Source organism: Heliangelus exortis, chromosome 2, assembly GCF_036169615.1.
Source record: "Heliangelus exortis chromosome 2, bHelExo1.hap1, whole genome shotgun sequence".
Classification (NCBI taxonomy): Eukaryota; Metazoa; Chordata; class Aves; order Apodiformes; family Trochilidae; genus Heliangelus; species Heliangelus exortis.
In genome coordinates this window covers 61,057,208-61,075,957 of record NC_092423.1, presented here as the reverse complement: position 1 = coordinate 61,075,957, position 18,750 = coordinate 61,057,208, and the positions used below count along the sequence as shown (strand labels likewise).

Below are 18,750 nucleotides of genomic sequence, written 5' to 3'. Positions count from 1 at the left end.
CTTACAGGCAGTGGTTGCTGCTGCAGCCCTGCAGGAACCAGATGTGTTCCCTCGTCTCCTCAGGGGAAAACGCCAGCACCACAAAGCACTTACCTCCCCAAAACACTTAGGAGTTATCATAGAACTAGCAAGAGGTACAAGCTTTTTAGAGAGTCCCAGAGCCAGGATCCCCACTAGGATTTAACAGTATGCAGCACAGGCAGATGGGGCCAAAGAATTCCATCTGCTGCCAAGCTGGTTGCATTTGGGTGCATTAGGAGTCTGAAGCTGGCCAGTGCTCTGAGGTGGTCTTCTCACACCTTTTCCTTAATGGAAGCAGCCCAAGCATGCCAAAGGGGTGAGGATCTGCACAGATGTGACCCAGGCTACTCAAAACAGAGAAAGCACAGAGATTTTTAAAAAAATAATAATCCAAATCACCTCCACTTCTTGCTTACTGCACCTTCCTGGCTGCTGTGTGTTCACATGCCAGGGAGCTCTCAATCTTCTCAATCCTACAGTTTTCATAGTGGCCTGCTCAGCTCCGAGCCCTGAACCATTCCTGCTGTCTCCCAGGAGATCTTCCATGAGGCCCACATGGGGATGTCATGGCCCAGTGCCATGCTCAGGAGATTCCTATAAGCTTTGTTCCATGTTTAGGGGTATGTGATGGGGAGAATGGGATGCTCCACACTACCCTCTATAAAAGCTCTTCTGCCCTCCCTGTAGCCTTCAAGAATGGGAAGTTTTCCCCTCTCTTCAGAACTGAAGCAGTCAGAATAAAACAGCCTTTTTCTTTGCTTCTCACCCACTGCTTAAATAATAAATAGAGCATGCCCTCATTGCAAACAAACAAAATAGAGTAGCTCACTTACTTCACAGAAAACTATAGCTGTGATTTCCCTGGCATATTTTTCCACTCTAAAACCATCCCAAGAATGAAAGCAGTAAGCGAGCATCATCAGGGGGCTGAGGACAAGTACCAGAAAAAGTTCCATCATAAATCACTTGTGTAGCCACAGATACACTGAACACAGAAAAGCCCATAAGGAAATCAACCATTTTGTCGTCAGAGCAGGGTTGGAATACTGTGCAGTAAATAAGGCTAGAGGCCACACACTGAGCAGTAAGGAGAAAACTAAATATTAAGTTGCTGCTTAGTAATTGATCACAGCCCATTCCGTGCACGAAATAAGGCAGGGATAAAAGAGGGGGGAAATAGCAGAAGCACATGTAATTAAAGTCTACAGCAGAAAAACAGTCACAAGGGGATTAACTGGAGATACCAGGGATAACTGAAGTTCTTGCATTCTCTGACTTGGAAGTATCATGCACATGCATGTGTCTGTGTGTATGCCTGCTGTGCACATTGAAATACCCCAAGCACTGGTAATCTACACAAAATCAGTGGCCGAGTCACATGAGAAGCTTCCACAGGGAAGGGAACTGAGATTGGAGGAACAAGTGTCAGAGCTGAAGCAGCAAAGAACTGTGCAGAACGTCAGAGTAAATGTTTCAGAGTTTGCTGTTCATGCATATAAATAATACCCACTACTGCAGAATTTAGGTAAGTAGGGGGGCAATAACAGTCAAGTTGCAGATGACATGCCAGAAAACAGCATCCTTGCCTTTGCAACACTGAAAGCATCCTGTAACTTACGTCTTTTTTAATGCCTATGCATTCAGCTTCAGCATGAGCCATGCCTACAGTCCAAGAAATTCATGCTAAATTGTAGTGATAATCTTTCATTGGAAGCTACACCTACTCATCATTTATACCTGTAAAAAAGCTCCTCCAGAATGCTGTTTGCCTCCAGATCATGCATTTCAGCTGGCTTTGACAAAAAACAGTTGTTTCAACTTCTGGGACATGCTAGAAAGAGAGTTAGCATAGCTGTTCTTCCCCAAGGCAAAGCCTGGGTGGAACCAGAAAAAGTGGGAGCAGGTAGTGAATGGGAAGTGGAGGAAATCCAGGGAGAAGAGGCAGTGGAACCAAGTACTGAGGTAGCAGCTGAAGTGAGAGGGGAAGTGGTCAGTTTTAGGGGAGAAATAAAAAATAGAGAGGTAAAGCTGTTCTCTTTACACTCTTTGCTGCAAGTTGCAAAAAGGAGCATGGAAAAGGGAAATCAGAAGGCAGGCCTTGTTCCTCTGATTTCTGGCCACCTGGGAAGCCTTGTTCTATTTGTTAAAAACACGACCAGTTCATAATACAGTGAGAGAGAAGGGGACCAGCCTGGCCATTTATCTGGGGCACCAGCTAGCTCTCTTCTGAAACTCTCACAAGGCTGCCAGATATTCTCCCACTAGTTTGGACCTAGAGGGGCTAGAAAGTCAATTGCTAATCTCTAACACATGCGTTTTCTCAACAGTTGCAGTGGGGTGAGGCACAAGGGTTTTAATTTCTGCTTTACATCCTTTCTGCTAACGCCCAGCATGCCTCTCCCTTCTCTGTATGGCTTTGCTACCTCCACTCCTACTGCTTTTTGCCTTGTTTCCAAAAGTCAGCCACAGGGCCAGGGAAGGCAGTGAAGCGCCATGTGGGAGCAAAACCAAAACATGGCCACTTAAAGCAAATATTATTTTTCAACTGAAAGACTTTCCAATTTTTTTTCCCCAGTTTATTTTTAGAACAATGGTAAATCATATAAATCCTGGAGGCCTCAAGCACTTTCCTGCTGTGCTAGTGACTTAATTTATTTCTTTAATTTGTTAAAACCTCACAAAAAATGTTATTCTTTGGAGACTTTGCTAGCCCAAGTTTTGCATGTATTATTTGCTGCAAAAGATTAATGAGGTAGCAGAGGCAATTTTTAACGGATTCCCTTGGTTTTCTCTCACTCTCCCACTCTTTTTCTTTCTTTCAACTCACACGGCAGTCCAGGTCCATGAATCTGCTAAGTGCTCTCAGTGGAGAGGATACAGGGTGCGGGAAGAAAGCACTGAAATAAAAGAAACCTCTTTCACAACTTCTGCTCTTCCCTTTCACCACCCCGCTGCTCCAACCTCCTGCACACCGAACGCCTCCACAGCCCCCGTGTCCCCCCGAAGTGCTCAGAGGGAGCCGTGGGGTGGATGGAGCCGAACACCCCGAGTTCAGAGGAAGGCTCGGCGTGTGACAAGAGCCAAATCCTACACGTAGCTTGCTAGAGGTGCTGTCAGCCAGCCAGGCGATGCGCTGAGGCCCTTGTCTTGGCTGGCTTGGAAATCTGCTGACACTCCCTCCCAGAGACTCTCGGGGAGCGTTTTGGAGTTCAGCCGCTGAAACCTTCCCCTCGACCTGCTCCTCTTACGGGAACTGAGGGCTGCCTGGGGTGGAGCAGCAAGGAAGGTTTCGGTGGTGACGGCTAAGAATATGAGCTGTTTCTCTTTCTTCACCCGGAATAACCAGGATAATTATCAAGAATGCTACACTTAGAGGTGCCTAACTCCTTTCTCTCTCTCCCAGCCCACCTGCAGCCTCTATTCCAGCACAGCTCTGCAGGGCAGATCTTGCCTAGGAAGAAGTGAAATGGAGAGAGAGACAAGGAACGCAGAAGTGAGGGAGAACAGGGAGAGTGGATAAAAATGCTGGGGGTCAGGGAAGAGAGAGAGGTGACAAGTTCCTGGTGATAGTTTTAGAGACAGGGTAGCTCTATGATGGGGTGAGGGTATGTGAGATGGAAAAGAAATAATGACTGCCTGTTACTGAGGTGAGGAAAAGGAAGGTGAAAGTGTCTTGAAAGACAGCCAATAGAGGCCTTCGCTCTTGCTCCACACGCAAAGTTGATTTTTTAACCTGAATGAACCAAAAACTGCAAGCAGCCACTCTTCTAGCTTGCCTCGCTGCTGTGGGGAATTCTGCTTATTGCTTTAGGGATGGTGACTCTTCTATTTGCAGAAGAAATGAACTACAAAAGCCCTGCCGAATGACTGAGACCAGGCCACTCACCACATCACTGCACACAAACCACTTGGAGCGGTTTGGAAATATGTCCAAATCAAACCATCAGAAAAAGTACTTAGTAGGAACTGAATCACAGATAATAACTGTGGTATGACCTCATTCTTGCAGATCAGATGGTGGCCTAAGGGCCATGTTATGGTCTCTAGGAAAAAATCCATGCAGCTCAGTACCTTTTTTGCCACAGCCTCAATGCTGACACTGTCAGGACCATTGCCAGTGTGCCACTGGTGTAAAACTGAGCCTTATAATCTGCATTTGTGCTTGCATGGGAGCATGTTGGTTATGATCAGAAAGCCTTCTGCAGGCATTTGCATCCTCTTCCCTAACCACACACTTAACTGCCCTTCTTTGAGTGTCAGTGACACACAGGAACAAAAGTTCTTTGAGAAGTCTGGCCCCTGCAATGTGCCAGTCAAGCAAATACACCAGCACATTTTTCATACCCTGTCTTTTTTTCCTGAAGTGGTAGATAACACCAGCACAGACAAGGCAAAGCAAAGCAACAGTGCAGGAATAGGACAAGGACATGAGAGTACCTGTCTGGAACAGCTAGCTCAAAGACAGTGACACACAGTAAATAACCTTGATCACTGAAAGACAGGGCTTTCATTCTCAGTCCTGGAAGAAATGTCATAAACCACAACAGAGATGTGCCAATGGCTTGAGTACCCCAGAGAAAACTTTTTATAGCACCATATTTTACAGCTTCTGTCATTATCTTGTAGGCCCAACTTGATAGGCCCATCTATGTCTGCCTCCCCATGGACTGGCATTTCCTCAGAAACTCACAGCCTCCACTGCTTGGGGTGTATTGAGGTCAGTGGTGCCCATCCCCAAAGTGGGTCACTCCAGTGCACATAAAAGAGAGGGCTTGATACAACATGCTTAATGCTGAGATCCAAAGGAAGGGCTGCTGAGTGAGATTTTAAAAAAAAAGATAGTTCAGTTCTGATTCAGACTAAGTAGCAAGCTCACCTGAGAGGAAATGTCCCTGGTGTATTTATCAAGTGTTAAGGCAAGACTTCTGGCCACACTGAACTCTGTGCTATCACACAAGGTAGCTAATAGCTACTTCAGGCATTTCTCAATGAGTTGCAAGCACAGCCTCTAGGCTACCCTGAAAAAAACAGAAATAATTACTTCTGCCAACAGGAGTGTGAAATGTGTAGAGGTAGCCCTAACACTTGTGAGTATTATTGACTGGATTCCCCAGCTTATCACTTTGATAAAAAACTCATCAGGACTGCCCTTCTGCATTTTCTTTGGGTTTGGTTTTTTTTTTTTTTTGTTATGGCATGATACATGATCAACAACACTGAACAGCTATAGTAATGGTATCTAAATAATCCCACGTATAGCAAAGATTCCTGCACACATTCATTTGAAGTTGGCCTGAGGCAAGCCAAATATACAAACAATTAAGAGATCTGTAGGCATGCCAAGAAATATTCATGCAGCATATAGGCCCAAGAGAAAATATAATGAAGATTAAGAATATTATTAACACATATTTGGAGGTAAGAGTATTTGATGGATTTCTATATGAGTACCCCTGTGATCCTGGCAAACCCTAGGAAAAGGACTGGACTGACAGTTTCCACATTTACCTACAGCTGTCTATCTGTAGTACAGCAGTAGTACTAAGTATCTGAAATCTGAACAACTGCTAAGGAATCTTTGTTTTGTTACACAGTAATTATACCCACCTCATTCAGGTCATGACAAATGTTTTGTTGCACTCAAGAAAACTTGGCAACCCAAGAAAGGACACTCACTTAAAGGGAGAAAATGAAGATCAAATCAGGCTACTGTACTGTCCTATCGTCAGACACAGAACCATACCTGGTGCAGTCACTGATAACAGGCTTGTTAACATGGCACCTCTCACTTTGCTGTGACCTTCACCAGTCACATAACTTTCTCCTTATAAGAGCTGACTACCTTTTAAACTAAAAAGGCATAGATAAAAAATTTTAGCAACCCTAGGAATCCTCCACTGAAAACAAGAGGAACAACTTTGAAATACAGATACTATGGAAAGGACTCTGCAAAATTTCGTAGCAGACACAGGTTCTTTTTTTCTCCATTAAACCCGAATGAGCTGTGCTTTGAAACTACTTCAGGGATGGGGGCTACTTCCCATGCTAATGTCAGTATGAGGTTACCCAGGGTCCAGATCATTCCTTGGAGCTGCTCAGGTGAAAGCTGCTCCAGACAGCATGGACTGTTTTCCTGATTGTGGATTCAGAAACCACAGCATAAGAGGGAGGTCACAAGCAGGACTCTGAAAAGAAATACATCAGCAGCATCCTAAATGGGACAAGGGTCCCATTCCTCTTAGGGTTAATGCCACGGTGTGAGTGTTTCTAATACCAGTGCTCCTGTTCCTTCACAAAAAAGTGGGTGAAGTGAGGGCAGGCAACTCATTGCTAAAACAAGCCTTTGTTAAAACACCATATGATGAAGATAGTCTACATTTCAGAGAGTTCATACCTGACAGTTGCTAGGGAAAATAGGACACAAGCCATATTTTCAAAACTAAAAAAAAAAAGATTACTTCAATGGATTTTCCCTCAGGAGTATTAAAAGGATTGCCTCTTCCTGCAAATGGAGAGAGCTGAGAAGAGTTCAGCACACATTGTAGCAAACCAGGCTCTTGTTAAGAACAGAAAGCAAATTACAGAAATTATTTTTTTATGTTTTCTACTGCTTTCGACTAAAATTCCTGTCTGTTCAACTTCCTCCAGAGCTCTCAGTGGAGGAGAAGATGGAGCCTAAAAGGTTCTGAGTCCTTCAGTGTCACTAGACATCCCAGTTTACTAAAAAAAGGCCGGCTGATTTGCCTCTTGGTAAACCTGGTATTTCACATGATGAGCTGGAAGGAGTCCACCTTAAATAAGATAGCTAGGAAAATCCAAATGAGTGGAAGAAGAGTATGGGTAACATTTTGTTACCTAACACATCAAATAAACTCTCAAAAACAAAAACAAAAAAAAAATAAACCCCATCAAAATGCTGAATTTGGCTTCCACAATGCAAAGAACAGCTGGAGCATTTCTGCATGACTTAGCTTAATGCACCAAGATTGGAATTTTTAAGTTCTCAAGGAAAAAAAGACAAGGAAAAAAAAAAAAAAAAAAAAACAAGAAAAAAACCCCCACCAAAACCCAGCAAAACTGCTGTTTACCTTCTCCTTTCTGTACCAGTTGCAACCTGGATCCAACGATTTGCCACCAAGGATCCAACTATTCAAAAATCCACATAATTAATTAGTATCAAACCAAAGTGAAGGGTCAGCATCACAACTCCAGTTACCAATGTTTCTGTCTGAAAAACATCCATGCATCCATTCTCTTTTGATGAGAGAAGACCATTCCTTGATTCTCCACATCCTACAACTGAGGCTCACTGCTTGAAAAAAAATATTTCCCATGAGAAGCCTCTTCTCAGCTCCATGCCCCACAAGTGTGACACTGAAATGCAAGTAAGATATAAACAAACCCAGGGAAAAGGGAGAGATTTCTTAGGCATAATTGTAGATTCAAGGTGGTTTTGCTAATTTGCCTGTTGTGGAGACATGCAGACCCCTTTCCCATTTTTTCTTCTCTGGTGCTGTCTTGGAACCTACAGCAGAGAAAGGAGTGCATTAGAAAGAAGAGATTTTGTGCCACCAAGGTTAGGAAAGGGTGGACATAGATCTCATCTCAGCAAGGGAAATGCACAGTCACAAGGCAACAGCTGGAGAGCAATGCAGAACTTACAAGTCACATTAGTGGGAGCTCTCTAGGGGTCAGAAGAGCAAGAGAACTAGAGACCTATTTGTCCCAAATTTGCCCCCAAGTTTCATGGGGAGTCCAAGGGAGTCCTCTGACACAGCCACTCATGGCTATGGACACAGTGCTGGGTACCATGATTTCAGACAGAAATCAGAGCACCACTCATAGCCAGGCACAGGCACCCATTCCTGATCTTACAGGGCTGTTTCATCTAACAGCTCCCAGCCTGACTTCATGAAAGCAGCAGGGGACAGCTACCAAAACCCCATCAATTCAGACAAAGTCAACATGACCTGTGGATGTGGTCCAGCTCTGCCAGGAAGGGCCTAATAGTGAGTGTGGCTGAAGAAATATTGCAGCCTGGAAGCTTTCTCATGAAGAGTTCTATTTTGGTGCACCATTTCTTGTTGCATGAGCATACCATGGGCATTTTGGGAACTCCATACACAGACATCACTTAGTTCTAGGACACAGTGTTTTTATTGATAAAGGTTTCACTATCCTGATTTGGGTGTGAATGGTTATAAAAGCTGCTACACAATCACTTGCCATGGCCCAGAACATAAGAAATGCCCGTCAAAAAGCACAGTAAATAATAGTATTTCTTGCCAGTCCAAGCAAACATTTTTCTATTGCTAGCAGAGCAAGGTAGTACTAACCCACAGAACTGCAGTGTCTTGGGATTTCATGTAATAGTAGTAAGAAAAAATTCACGCTGCTATGAAATGACACAGAAACATGCAGAACAAAATTTTTGTCACCAGCACAGAAGCAGTGGTTATATACAACAAAATGTTTATTTGATCCATTTGCTAGTGCATAATTCAACTTAGTCTAAAACTATTTCATAATACACATTCTCAAGCAATGACCCAATTTAAGGTGAGCTATTTGAGGTGATAGCTGTATTTTTCCAGGCAAAACAGCCACTTAAGTAACCAGCTATAGCTTCTCTGTCCACAAACTGCAGAGTTTGCACCAGGAGAGGGCTGCAATGAAAATAAATTAACCTATTTTACTTGATCCGTGTTAATTATTTTTGCTTAAAAAAAAAAAAAAAAAGACTGACTTAGCTTGTGTGAAGTCCTCGAGGACTTGGATAAAGAAGCTGTGTGTATCCAGTTGCCCTAACCTTTGTTTGGCCTTCTGGCTAAGTACAAAGGGCATATCAGTTAAGTATCTGATGTGTTCTCTCTGGGAAACTCAGTGACTTAATAAGTCATTTCAAACTATTATGATTTTGACGCATGATAAAAAAACAACTTGGCTTTCCTCAGCCAGTACAGCTGGGTAAGTACAGAATTTCCCGACACTGTTTAAGCCTGGTGGGGTGGGAAGAAGAAGGAAGGGGATAAAAAAAAAAAAAAAGGGGGGGGGGGTGTGGAAAAAAAAGAACAACAATCCTGCCAGAAATTCAAGAAATCTTTCCTTCCTTGTTTTACTTATGGGGATCAAATCATCCAAGTTAAACATCAATCCTCTTGCAAAATGCTGATGACCTAACTCAAAATAGGGCAGCTAAGGAGCTAAAAAGCCATGAAGCTCAGCTCCAGTCATTCAGATATTAATATAGGCAAGTAGGTTAAGAGATAGGTTTCATGTCTACAGGATGAGAACTCCAGATATACCATCCCTTAAGGATGAACTGACTCTTAGGTATGCCAGTGGCCAACCCAGCTATATTCTAGTCCTCACTGCAGACCTGCAGGCACTTCTGCAGTACAGCTAGAACACAGCAACTGAGGACGAGATCATTATATCAGCAAAGCCCCTGCCGTGTTGCACGGACATCTCAGCCCCCAGCAAAGGAACACACAAAGGATTTCTAGCAGCTTTCCCAATGTGTTGCACTGCAGAAGTGAAATGCTATTAACCACCATATAAATGGGATGACTCCCTTTGCTCAGAGCTACAATGGATGAGACCATGCTCACAGCTATGCCCGGCCTTCAGCTGGGAGGACAAACTTCCAGTCTCAGGAAAGAATCTTATTATTGCCCTTTAACTTGGTCTTTTGTCAGCCTGTAGCCCCACCCTCAAATCAGATCTAAAACTTCACTGCATTAAATCACCTATTTTTCACCTGAGCACCTCAAAACCAATCAGCATACGCTTTTCAAGGCCTGCAAAATCTGTATATCACACTACACGCCCCTACTTACAAAAACCAAGCAGTGAACAAATTATGTCCACAGAAGTCAAAGCCTCTTTCTGAGTCCCATTCATAAAATGTCACCTTCTGTCCTCCCACTTTCACTGAAGCTTCCCTAAGCTATAGGATTTTTTTACCCAGGGTTTTCAAAAGAAGCAAATATCTTTTAATATGCACTGCAACAAATTCAGGACCATGCCTACATGCAAAATGTGTTTATGAATATATGTACCATACACTTGTTTTACCAACATTAGTGACTTCCCTGGCTTGCTTCCAGTGGCCAAGCAAGAGCAAATAATTTTTTGAAAGAAGCCTGAAGTTAGTAGCTACATCATACAGATGTATGCAAGCCAGTACCTCACCCACACCCCCACATTTAGCAGGCAGATCTTTCAGAACTAGCTTGCAGGAGGTGCCTCTGCAAGCATGAATGCTTTTTTGAAGTGATGCACATGATTTTTGTATCAAGAATATATGTTATGTCCATTAAAAAGCCTCCTTACTGCAGTGGTTCACAGATCTCTGAAGTTAGAAGGGACCACTGGGATCCCACCCAATGCAAAACACAGCTCAAGGGATTTAATCCAATGATTCCTTCATTAAGCCCCTAAATTTTCACTAACATCAAATCTGTCTTCCAAAATTAAAACCAACTTAAATTCTGAAACTTCAAGGCTATGTCAACACTGCTTTGTGTAAACCTGGGAGCAGGCCATTAAAGTGTGACTGTGCAACCATATTGCTAATAACCTGATGCTCAGCTGCCTCCAAATCCCATGGGCCTGCTTGTAGCAGGAAGTTTTCCAGGAAAGAACTTGGCCAACCCACCCACCAGAGGACCTTTCCTCAGATTTGACAGGATGAACATTGGCAGATTCAAGCCATTATGGGTGTATCTAAAGAAATACCCTATCCTGAACCCAGCTCATTCATAGGGGAAGGACAAGTTTTATTCCTACCACATCATGAAGTTGGTCTGAAGCTATTGTTAGGTTAGGGCAAAACATGAACCAGAGAATGACTCCAACCTTGGACTCTTGCTCAAAAGTCAGCACAGCCATACCCCACACACAAGAAAATCCACCATCACTTGTTTTATCATATTCCCTCCACCGGCACCAATCCCATCAAAAAGCAAATGCATTAAATCCCTCCCCACAGAGGGTATAAATCTGCAGGTTGAAGAAATTATGAGTATAGCGCTGTGTCAGGGGAAAGGGTGCAATTATACAGAGCACCCCTATTAAAATCAGCCACATAAACCCATCATTGATGCAAGTCATCAGACTTTTTGGCCCACTTGCTCTAGTAAGCTTCTACCTTGCACTCAGCTCTGCAGCTGTCTTGCACGTCCCACTCCACTTTCTTTACTGCCTTCATGTAAATCAAAACCCAATCAAATCTCACTTCATCAGTAATAAATCAATCACTCAACTATAGAACAATGACCTTCTCGATGCGAAGGCAGAGTATGTGTGAGCATGTGGATGACAGCAAGCAAAAGAAAGAAATAGGTATTTTTATTATGTACTTGCTATAGTTTACAGAGGATCTTTTCTGCTCGGGCCATATCTGAGCTCTCCAGAACAGATACACCAATAGAAATTCTCATTTCCCACTTTCCAGTCGCTACCAAGCAAATGAAAGTATTCCTATTCTCTTTCCATGTTATCTTCTTCATACAGATTGTGTGCTGTATTCATTGCTTTTTCTCCTGAATACAAGCACAAATGGCAGAGGCACACTAGAAACGTTGGGGTACACACAGTACATTCTTGGTTTCTTGTAAAATTCATACCACACCACCAATAAGTAAATAAAAAAAAATTCTTTTTAAAAAAATAAATACATAAATAAAAATCAGTCAACCTCCATCTACTCATGTCCAAACCAGGATAAGGAAATATTTTAAACTTTCCACGAGCCTATTACCTCCCATCAAAGCCAGGAGGCCTGACAATCCATCCTATTGTTTCCCTTGCTTCTCCATTTGTTCAGAGCTTGTTGTTGTTGTTGTTGTAAAAGCTAAGAGTTATACAAGACAGGGATCTTGACAGCTTTCCCACAATCCTCAGCATGTGGGAATAGCAAGTAACAAAGTGTTAACACCTGCCAACTGGTGGTTAGGTGTAAATGTCTCTGTTAACAACAAACACTGCTGCTAGCAGTCATCAGAGCAAAGCAGCAAATCTGTTCCTTTTGCCAACGTGGAAAACACCAAACAATAACAAAAAAGGCACCTAATTGCTTGATTAAGATGTAGCAATGTTGGAAACTGCTGATCTAGAACATTGAATCTCTGACATTTACTTCACTCTTGATTAAACAGAAATGTTTAAAGCTCGCTGTTGTGCAGGCGGAAGCCCAGAGCACTGTGTACCATCCAGGGAATTGTGATAGGGAAACTTTTCATAAAGAAACACAATCAAAGCCACCTCCTCTCTGCTGAAGCTGCTTGATTTTTTTTCTCCCCATATGGAACTTCCAGGGAAACCTTGTGAAAAAGTCCGGCTCCTGCTATGAAAAATGCCACTGAACAGGGAGGTTCCACCTGTTTCTTTATGGAGAGAAGGATTACTTGTTTACTTTTCTAAATGGTGCTTTCTGTTAGTGATTTCCTAGGCAGCTCCATGAGCACTGATTTATCACTGATTTGCATGTGACTAATGCCTGAGACGGAAGGCTAAAAGCCACCTTACTCTAGATTTGTCCTCAGTAGCCAGCTTGCTTGTTTTATTGCCCTTTTCCAGTGACAAAAAAAAAAAAAGTAACAGACAAGTGGGTCAACTCACTTGTCTCAAGTAAACTACAGATTGCCAAGTTAGAAGGCAGACTCCATCAATCTACACTACCCACAAAAACCCACTGCTGCCCAAATCTCCCCATACAGAAACTGCTGCTCAGCTGTGGTGGGATATTAATCCTAGTTTCCATCAGCCTGTATGTCTTCAGTAATTACTAGCAGGAAAATTAATTACCCCATCCTTGTGGGGCGGGGGTATTCCACATTTATATCTTTTCCCTAAAGATACTATCTGAAATACTTCAGACAACCATGATTGTACCTGACAACTGATAATTTTAACCTACATTAGTTCCCCAGTCCAGGTCACATGTCAGGAGGAGGGCAAGGGGAAGGCATGAGTCACTTCTTCTGGTAGCTCTCCCAATTAATTCCACCATTAATGATGCATGAAACAAAGGCTTTCAATAGGCAGCACCTTGAAACAGAGGACACGTGGTCTCCTTATTTCCTGAAGCATCGAGTATTTGAAAGTTCTACAAGTAATATATGATTAATGGTAATAAACTGACTTATAAACACTGGTAGAGCATTGTTCCAACTCTAAGCAACATCATTCAAATTGCTATGGTGAGGGCTCAAACAGTATTCAATTAAAACCTCCTGCAAACAGTTCTATGGGTAGAAAATGGACAAACAATTGTTTAGTTGGCCAAAAGTACCATTCTCCACTAGGAACTGGTGAATCAGGTAATAAACTTGCCTGTCAGCATATGTATTGACCTGTTTACCGATCTAGGTATTTCCAAAAAGCACCTGAAAAGTTCTTTATTTGGTTTGTTTGTTTATGTTGTGGGGTTTTGTTTTGTTTTGTTTTGGGCCATAGGAGGTTTAGTATCACCTGCATCAGAATAGTATTAGAGGAAAATTTCCAAGTTTCATGTGAATATTCAAGCCCCTCAGTTGCTGAATTTAGACTCTCAGTCACACGGTTTCTGTGACTCAGCCATTTGTTAGTCATCCTCTGCCCATTATAACTCAGGAAAGTTACAGATACCCATAATTAGAAAGGCAGTCCCCTTCTTCTGTCTCCTTTCTATCTCTCTCTAGACATCATGTCTTCTCACTCCCTTACTTACCAGAGTCACATATTACTTTTTTCCTATATTCCCTCCCCAACTAGATTTATGTCCTTATAGCCTCACATGTTTTATGCCCTGATAGTCTCTTAGCCCACATGTAGAATGCTCCAGGTACCCTTGCAGCTCCTTCATCCCTCTCTTATCTGAACCCAACCCTGCTCTGGTCCTTGTCTCACTCTCTTGCACAGGTTTTAATCAACAGGTGTGGCCCACAGGCCACAATCAATCCAGTGCCATCCTTGAACTCTCTGGGAGCATAATGCAAGAGAATGTGGTTGCTTCTAACTGATCCTGAACTACTTTCCCTAATTTAGCTGAGATCTGTAGGACTGGCACTTCTTTGTTTCCCTCAAATCAATGTTGCTGCCAGACATGTTATTTCCACTCTTGCATGCTACTCCCTCCATGCATCATTCTACCAGCTCTTCCTCCTTCACTGCATCAAAAAACTTTCTTGTTTTCGCCTTTCAGCCCACTAGCTTCTCTTCTTGCTGTTCAGATAATCAACTCCTACCATCCCTCTGCCAGTGATAAAGGCACTGATCACAAGCAAGTCTGGTTTTCCCTATACTCCAGAACAGATTTTGTAGCTTCACCCTTTTCTCTCCTCCATTTGGTAAAGAACAGCAGGCAACTGACCTTATTCAGACTGAGACATCAAATTCTTCCTGACTTACCCTTTCTTTGGTGATAGAATACACTAGCTTTGTTACTGGTTCATTTGACCAATTTTTCTTCCCAAACATACACAACTGTATTTTATCAGAGGATAACCCATGTCTTCTTCAGGACAGGACATTACATGACAGCCCCTTGGTGAGGTTGCTGGGCACTGCCAGCCAGCCAGAGCATCAGTGCAGGCAAAGCAGTGCACAGCAGAGCAGTAAGATCCTATAGCTTAGGTTCTATAGGTCTGACCTTTACCCATCATGTTTCTTTTTCACACAACCAGGTCCAAGGTAGGGGAAGAGCCTTTCCCTCTGTTCAGACACCATGTAGTAGATACTCCAAGAATGCAATGCTAGAATACACAAGAGCTAAATCTAAATGCAGGAAAAAAGCACCATGGCCTAGAGGTTAAAGCACAGAGGCTGGATTCATCTGTTGTCCTTGACACAGCATTTCTGTAGTAGTCTGTAGGCAAGGGAACAAAGTAAACTATCCAGTAGCAGTTTCCCCCTCCCACAAAAGCCTGTAAAAGTGTTGCCACTAATTTGCATCAGCACCTTTGAAAGTCTGCCCTTCTCCTGTGTTCTTTCTGCAGCACAGGGGCAAAGCTGTATCTACCACAGAGTCTGGCTCCGTCCATCACTTTACCACGTGTTGAGGGTTCTGGCAAGCTCTTATTTGGCACAGGTAGGGTTACATGCTTTCCCTACTGACACATGAGCATTTCTATGGTTCCTTTTAATACTACCAGCTTAACCATGCTTTCTACTCTAACTATATTCAAGCAATGACTGAAAGCTAGCTCTGCATAGTGCTTTCCCATTAGATCAATAGCAGCCAATAGAGGAGTACTTGCTACTGGTTATTTAGCTGCAGAGGAAGAAAAAAACCAATTAGTACAATATTAGCTCAAAGAGGGAGGAATATAGAGCACCTGAAATACACTGCCAACCAAACAATCACCAGGGGTGGGATGGGCACATGACTGCAAGCCCTGTTCATCAACTGCACTGAGAGACTCAGTTCCCTTGATTCAACAAAATTCAGCAGAGTCAGTGTGAAAGATGTGCATACTAGAAATATTAGTGCCTATTAGAAATAAATTCCTCCCTCTGCACTTTAGGAAACAGATCCCTTTCTTAGTTGTCTTTGAACAAAACAGATGAGTTGTCCATTCTGTTCCATACCAATCTTAATAGTTTCAACTACAGGCCCTACCACGTTACTTCAAATGGTATTGATTACTTGTCTAATTGAAGGACAGCTGTGAAACAAGTAGTTCTGCTGGTGATGGGATGGAGGGCTCAAATGGATAAGTTGAAATGACATAAGGACAAAGTGAGCCATAAGCACATGAATAGCATTTCAACACCTACCTCCTACTGAAGTCAGTGGTGTTGGCCAGCTTGGGTGGTTCATTGAAAGGTCTAAGGTCTTGGTGCTAGGCAAGGTTTATTTTTAATCCTGTAGATCAAGATTCAAGAACTGCACTTTGATATCCAGTAACAGGTGCTGCTTAGCTTTTGTCCTTTGCCAGTGATGTGCAGCCTTCTCCTGTTGAAAATTAGATAATTTGGGCTTAATAAAAATGAAAATACATTCTAAAAATCACTCAAGTGAAAGGTGCATTGGTTTGCACTCTGGACTAAAAGCAAGATTGCTCCAGTGTAGAGCAATCCAAGCAATTTTTCAGAATCTTGCTAGTGCCTGCCAGGTCCTGAACATTGGGGCTGTATTGATCATAAACAATAAAACCTAAAGAGCAGATCTAACATGAGACAAACACATAATCAGCAACCCTTTAAGCTATATGATTACCTAAAGGCTCTGCATCTAAGACACAGATAAATCTGACATCTGTGTGTACAGATCCATTTCATAAGCAGAGGACAGCATGGAAACTGTCACCTCTTATTTCATGCTCCTTCTTTGGCTTTTACTCATCAGCACACAAGGTGATGTCTTTCTTACCTGAGGTTGCCTCAAGCATCAGGACAGACAGGCTGTCTCCAAATCCTTTTCTGTCCTATTGTCACACGTCCTAGTTTTCTGGCTGTGAGAGCACAGCCATTTGCAACACCAGAGCTATGGGAATTCCAGCAGGTCTGCATCTTTGGGGGATTTGGATGCACTGTAGGGTGAGGCTGGGCCTGATTTAAAGAGAAGGCTCCAGCCCACACCAGTGCCAAGAGGCTGACTAATGTAATTACTTCCTTGCAAAGCAGTGCTTTTCAAAGTGCTGATTCTTATTAGGAAAAAGGAACGGATTTGGAGCTCATATTTTGATCTGGTGCCCAGGATTATTGGGAAATTCTTTTTCCTGGAACGAGACTTTTTATTCCAAATTTCTCCATGGTGGGGAGAGAGGGTTTCCTGGGCAGAATTAGAATAATGATTACAGCCTGTATACAATCAGCTCTAACCACTATGGAACTCCAAAAATGAATGTTATTGCTCAGTGGCTTCATTGAAAACAGAAGCATTATTTAACCAGAAGGATGGCAACACATGGAAATAGCTCATTATCATATTTTCTCCCTATTTGAAATGTCACACTGAGTATGTATCTTTCACGTCCACTACACTTTAATTAATTTGGACTGTGTTTAAATATATTACACCGCATGCTTTATTACAAAATTCTGACACATTCCCATTGATGAAACAGGGCTCTCTTTCTTACAAACACATGTAAATGGCAGTAGGAGTTACCCTGCCTAAATATGGTTTGAAAAACAATAAAAATGCCACATAATTCCTCTGTCAGCCTGTGTTTCTCTGTGGCATGAAACATATATGGCAAAAGCAGGGCTACACCCAAAGCTTGCTGTTTACTGAAGGGACAACGATGTTAACATTATTATTCCAGGTCTAAATCTTAACCACTTACCTTATTTACATAATTGCAAGACAAACATATATTTTACTCAATGGCTGAATAAGATTCCAGCAGTGTGATTGCCTAGGAATTAAAAAGTAGAATTGCAGGGTATATGCATGAGACGAAAATGGCTTGTTTTAACACAGCTGGTGTATCTTATCTTCTATGCACTCTAAAACACAGCTCTTACAAAGGATGACTGTCCTCCTCCACCCAGGTCTCCAACAAAGGGGGGAATTTATTTCACTTCCTCTAGAATGCAGTCATGCCAAAAGTTACTCCTGATTTGTACTTGTACAAGCAACTGGGGGAATCAGAGTAGCTTAAAAAACATTCCAAAATAAGTGTTCACTCAATCTTTAGTGTTTTTTTGGTCTGAAATCTTATGACACATGGAACTCTGCATTGTACAGGGTAAGGGATTTTGTAGCAAGTTTGACAAATATCTGACTACGTAAGATGTCATCTCTTTGCTATTGTCTCTGCTCAGGCACTCAAGAATTAGCTGCTAAACTACTGTAAAACCACCTTAGTTTCAACCAGTGTGTGCTCAGCAGACAGGTAATGACATTCTCCCTTAAAACATTTCACCAGCTGCCTCCTCAGGGCAGTTCTATTCCACTGTGTCATGCCAATCCCACTATGCTACCAAGCACTGATGATGCTTGTTCCAGGAAGAAGTCTCCTTCCTCAGTACTTGTGCACTGCTCAGGAACCACTCGGAGCCAAGGCTGGTAGAGACCTGCTCCATTCACTGGGAGCCAACTCACTGCCCTATCTCAAACAACATCACATTCAACCTCAACAGCTTGTTCTAAAATGTGTTCCAGAGACAGCTCTCTAGACCCTTGCTTCCTCATCCCTCCTCCTAAGAGACCAGTAATCAAAGCTTTATTCTCTGAATCATGCAATTTTTTCGTGTTTTTTTTCTTCCCTAGCAGATGGTCTTTTTCCAAAATAATTCCTCAAGCAAAGATTCTTATCACAGGGAAGGTAATTCTGTTCTGAAACCAACTCCCAGATGGGGCCACGTGGAACAGTACTCCTGCAATACATGTGGTGTTCCTTAGATAAAGGGAAGCTGTTAAAGTGCTGATCATTGTGTGCACGCTTCCATCAAGGATACTGCACTAATTCTTCTTTCAGCCTGAGAATTCACTCCTCTCCCCACATAACCCTTTCTCAGGAAACATCTACACGAAGAAGAAAAACGTTTCGCAGCAACTAAACAACAACAAAAAGGTTTCATTTAGGTACAACACATAATGCCTGTCTTTAAAAATCTGAATGAGATTTAAATTTCATTCATTCAGTGAATTAGAGTAAATGAATAAACATAATTTGGATAAGAATTCAAAAAATAAATATTTGCATTGCTGAAAATGCAAAAGCAATACACGCAACTAGCTTTCTCCTGCTTCTTCACTCCTTCAGACCCAAGCATGACTGCTGCAATCCTTTT

At 42.4% G+C, this 18,750-nt stretch overlaps 1 long non-coding RNA gene across 1 annotated transcript in view; it reads right to left on the bottom strand.

Moving 5' to 3' along the window:
- LOC139793717 (uncharacterized) overlaps positions 1-18,496 on the bottom strand; it is a 32,771-nt gene extending 14,275 nt beyond the window's left edge. The window contains exons 1-2 of the long non-coding RNA XR_011724743.1: positions 17,298-18,496; positions 15,784-15,961 (exon numbers count right to left, since the gene is read on the bottom strand). This is a non-coding gene — a long non-coding RNA (uncharacterized lncRNA). The remainder of the gene's footprint in view (positions 1-15,783; positions 15,962-17,297) is intronic.
- Positions 18,497-18,750: the final 254 nt, after the last annotated feature.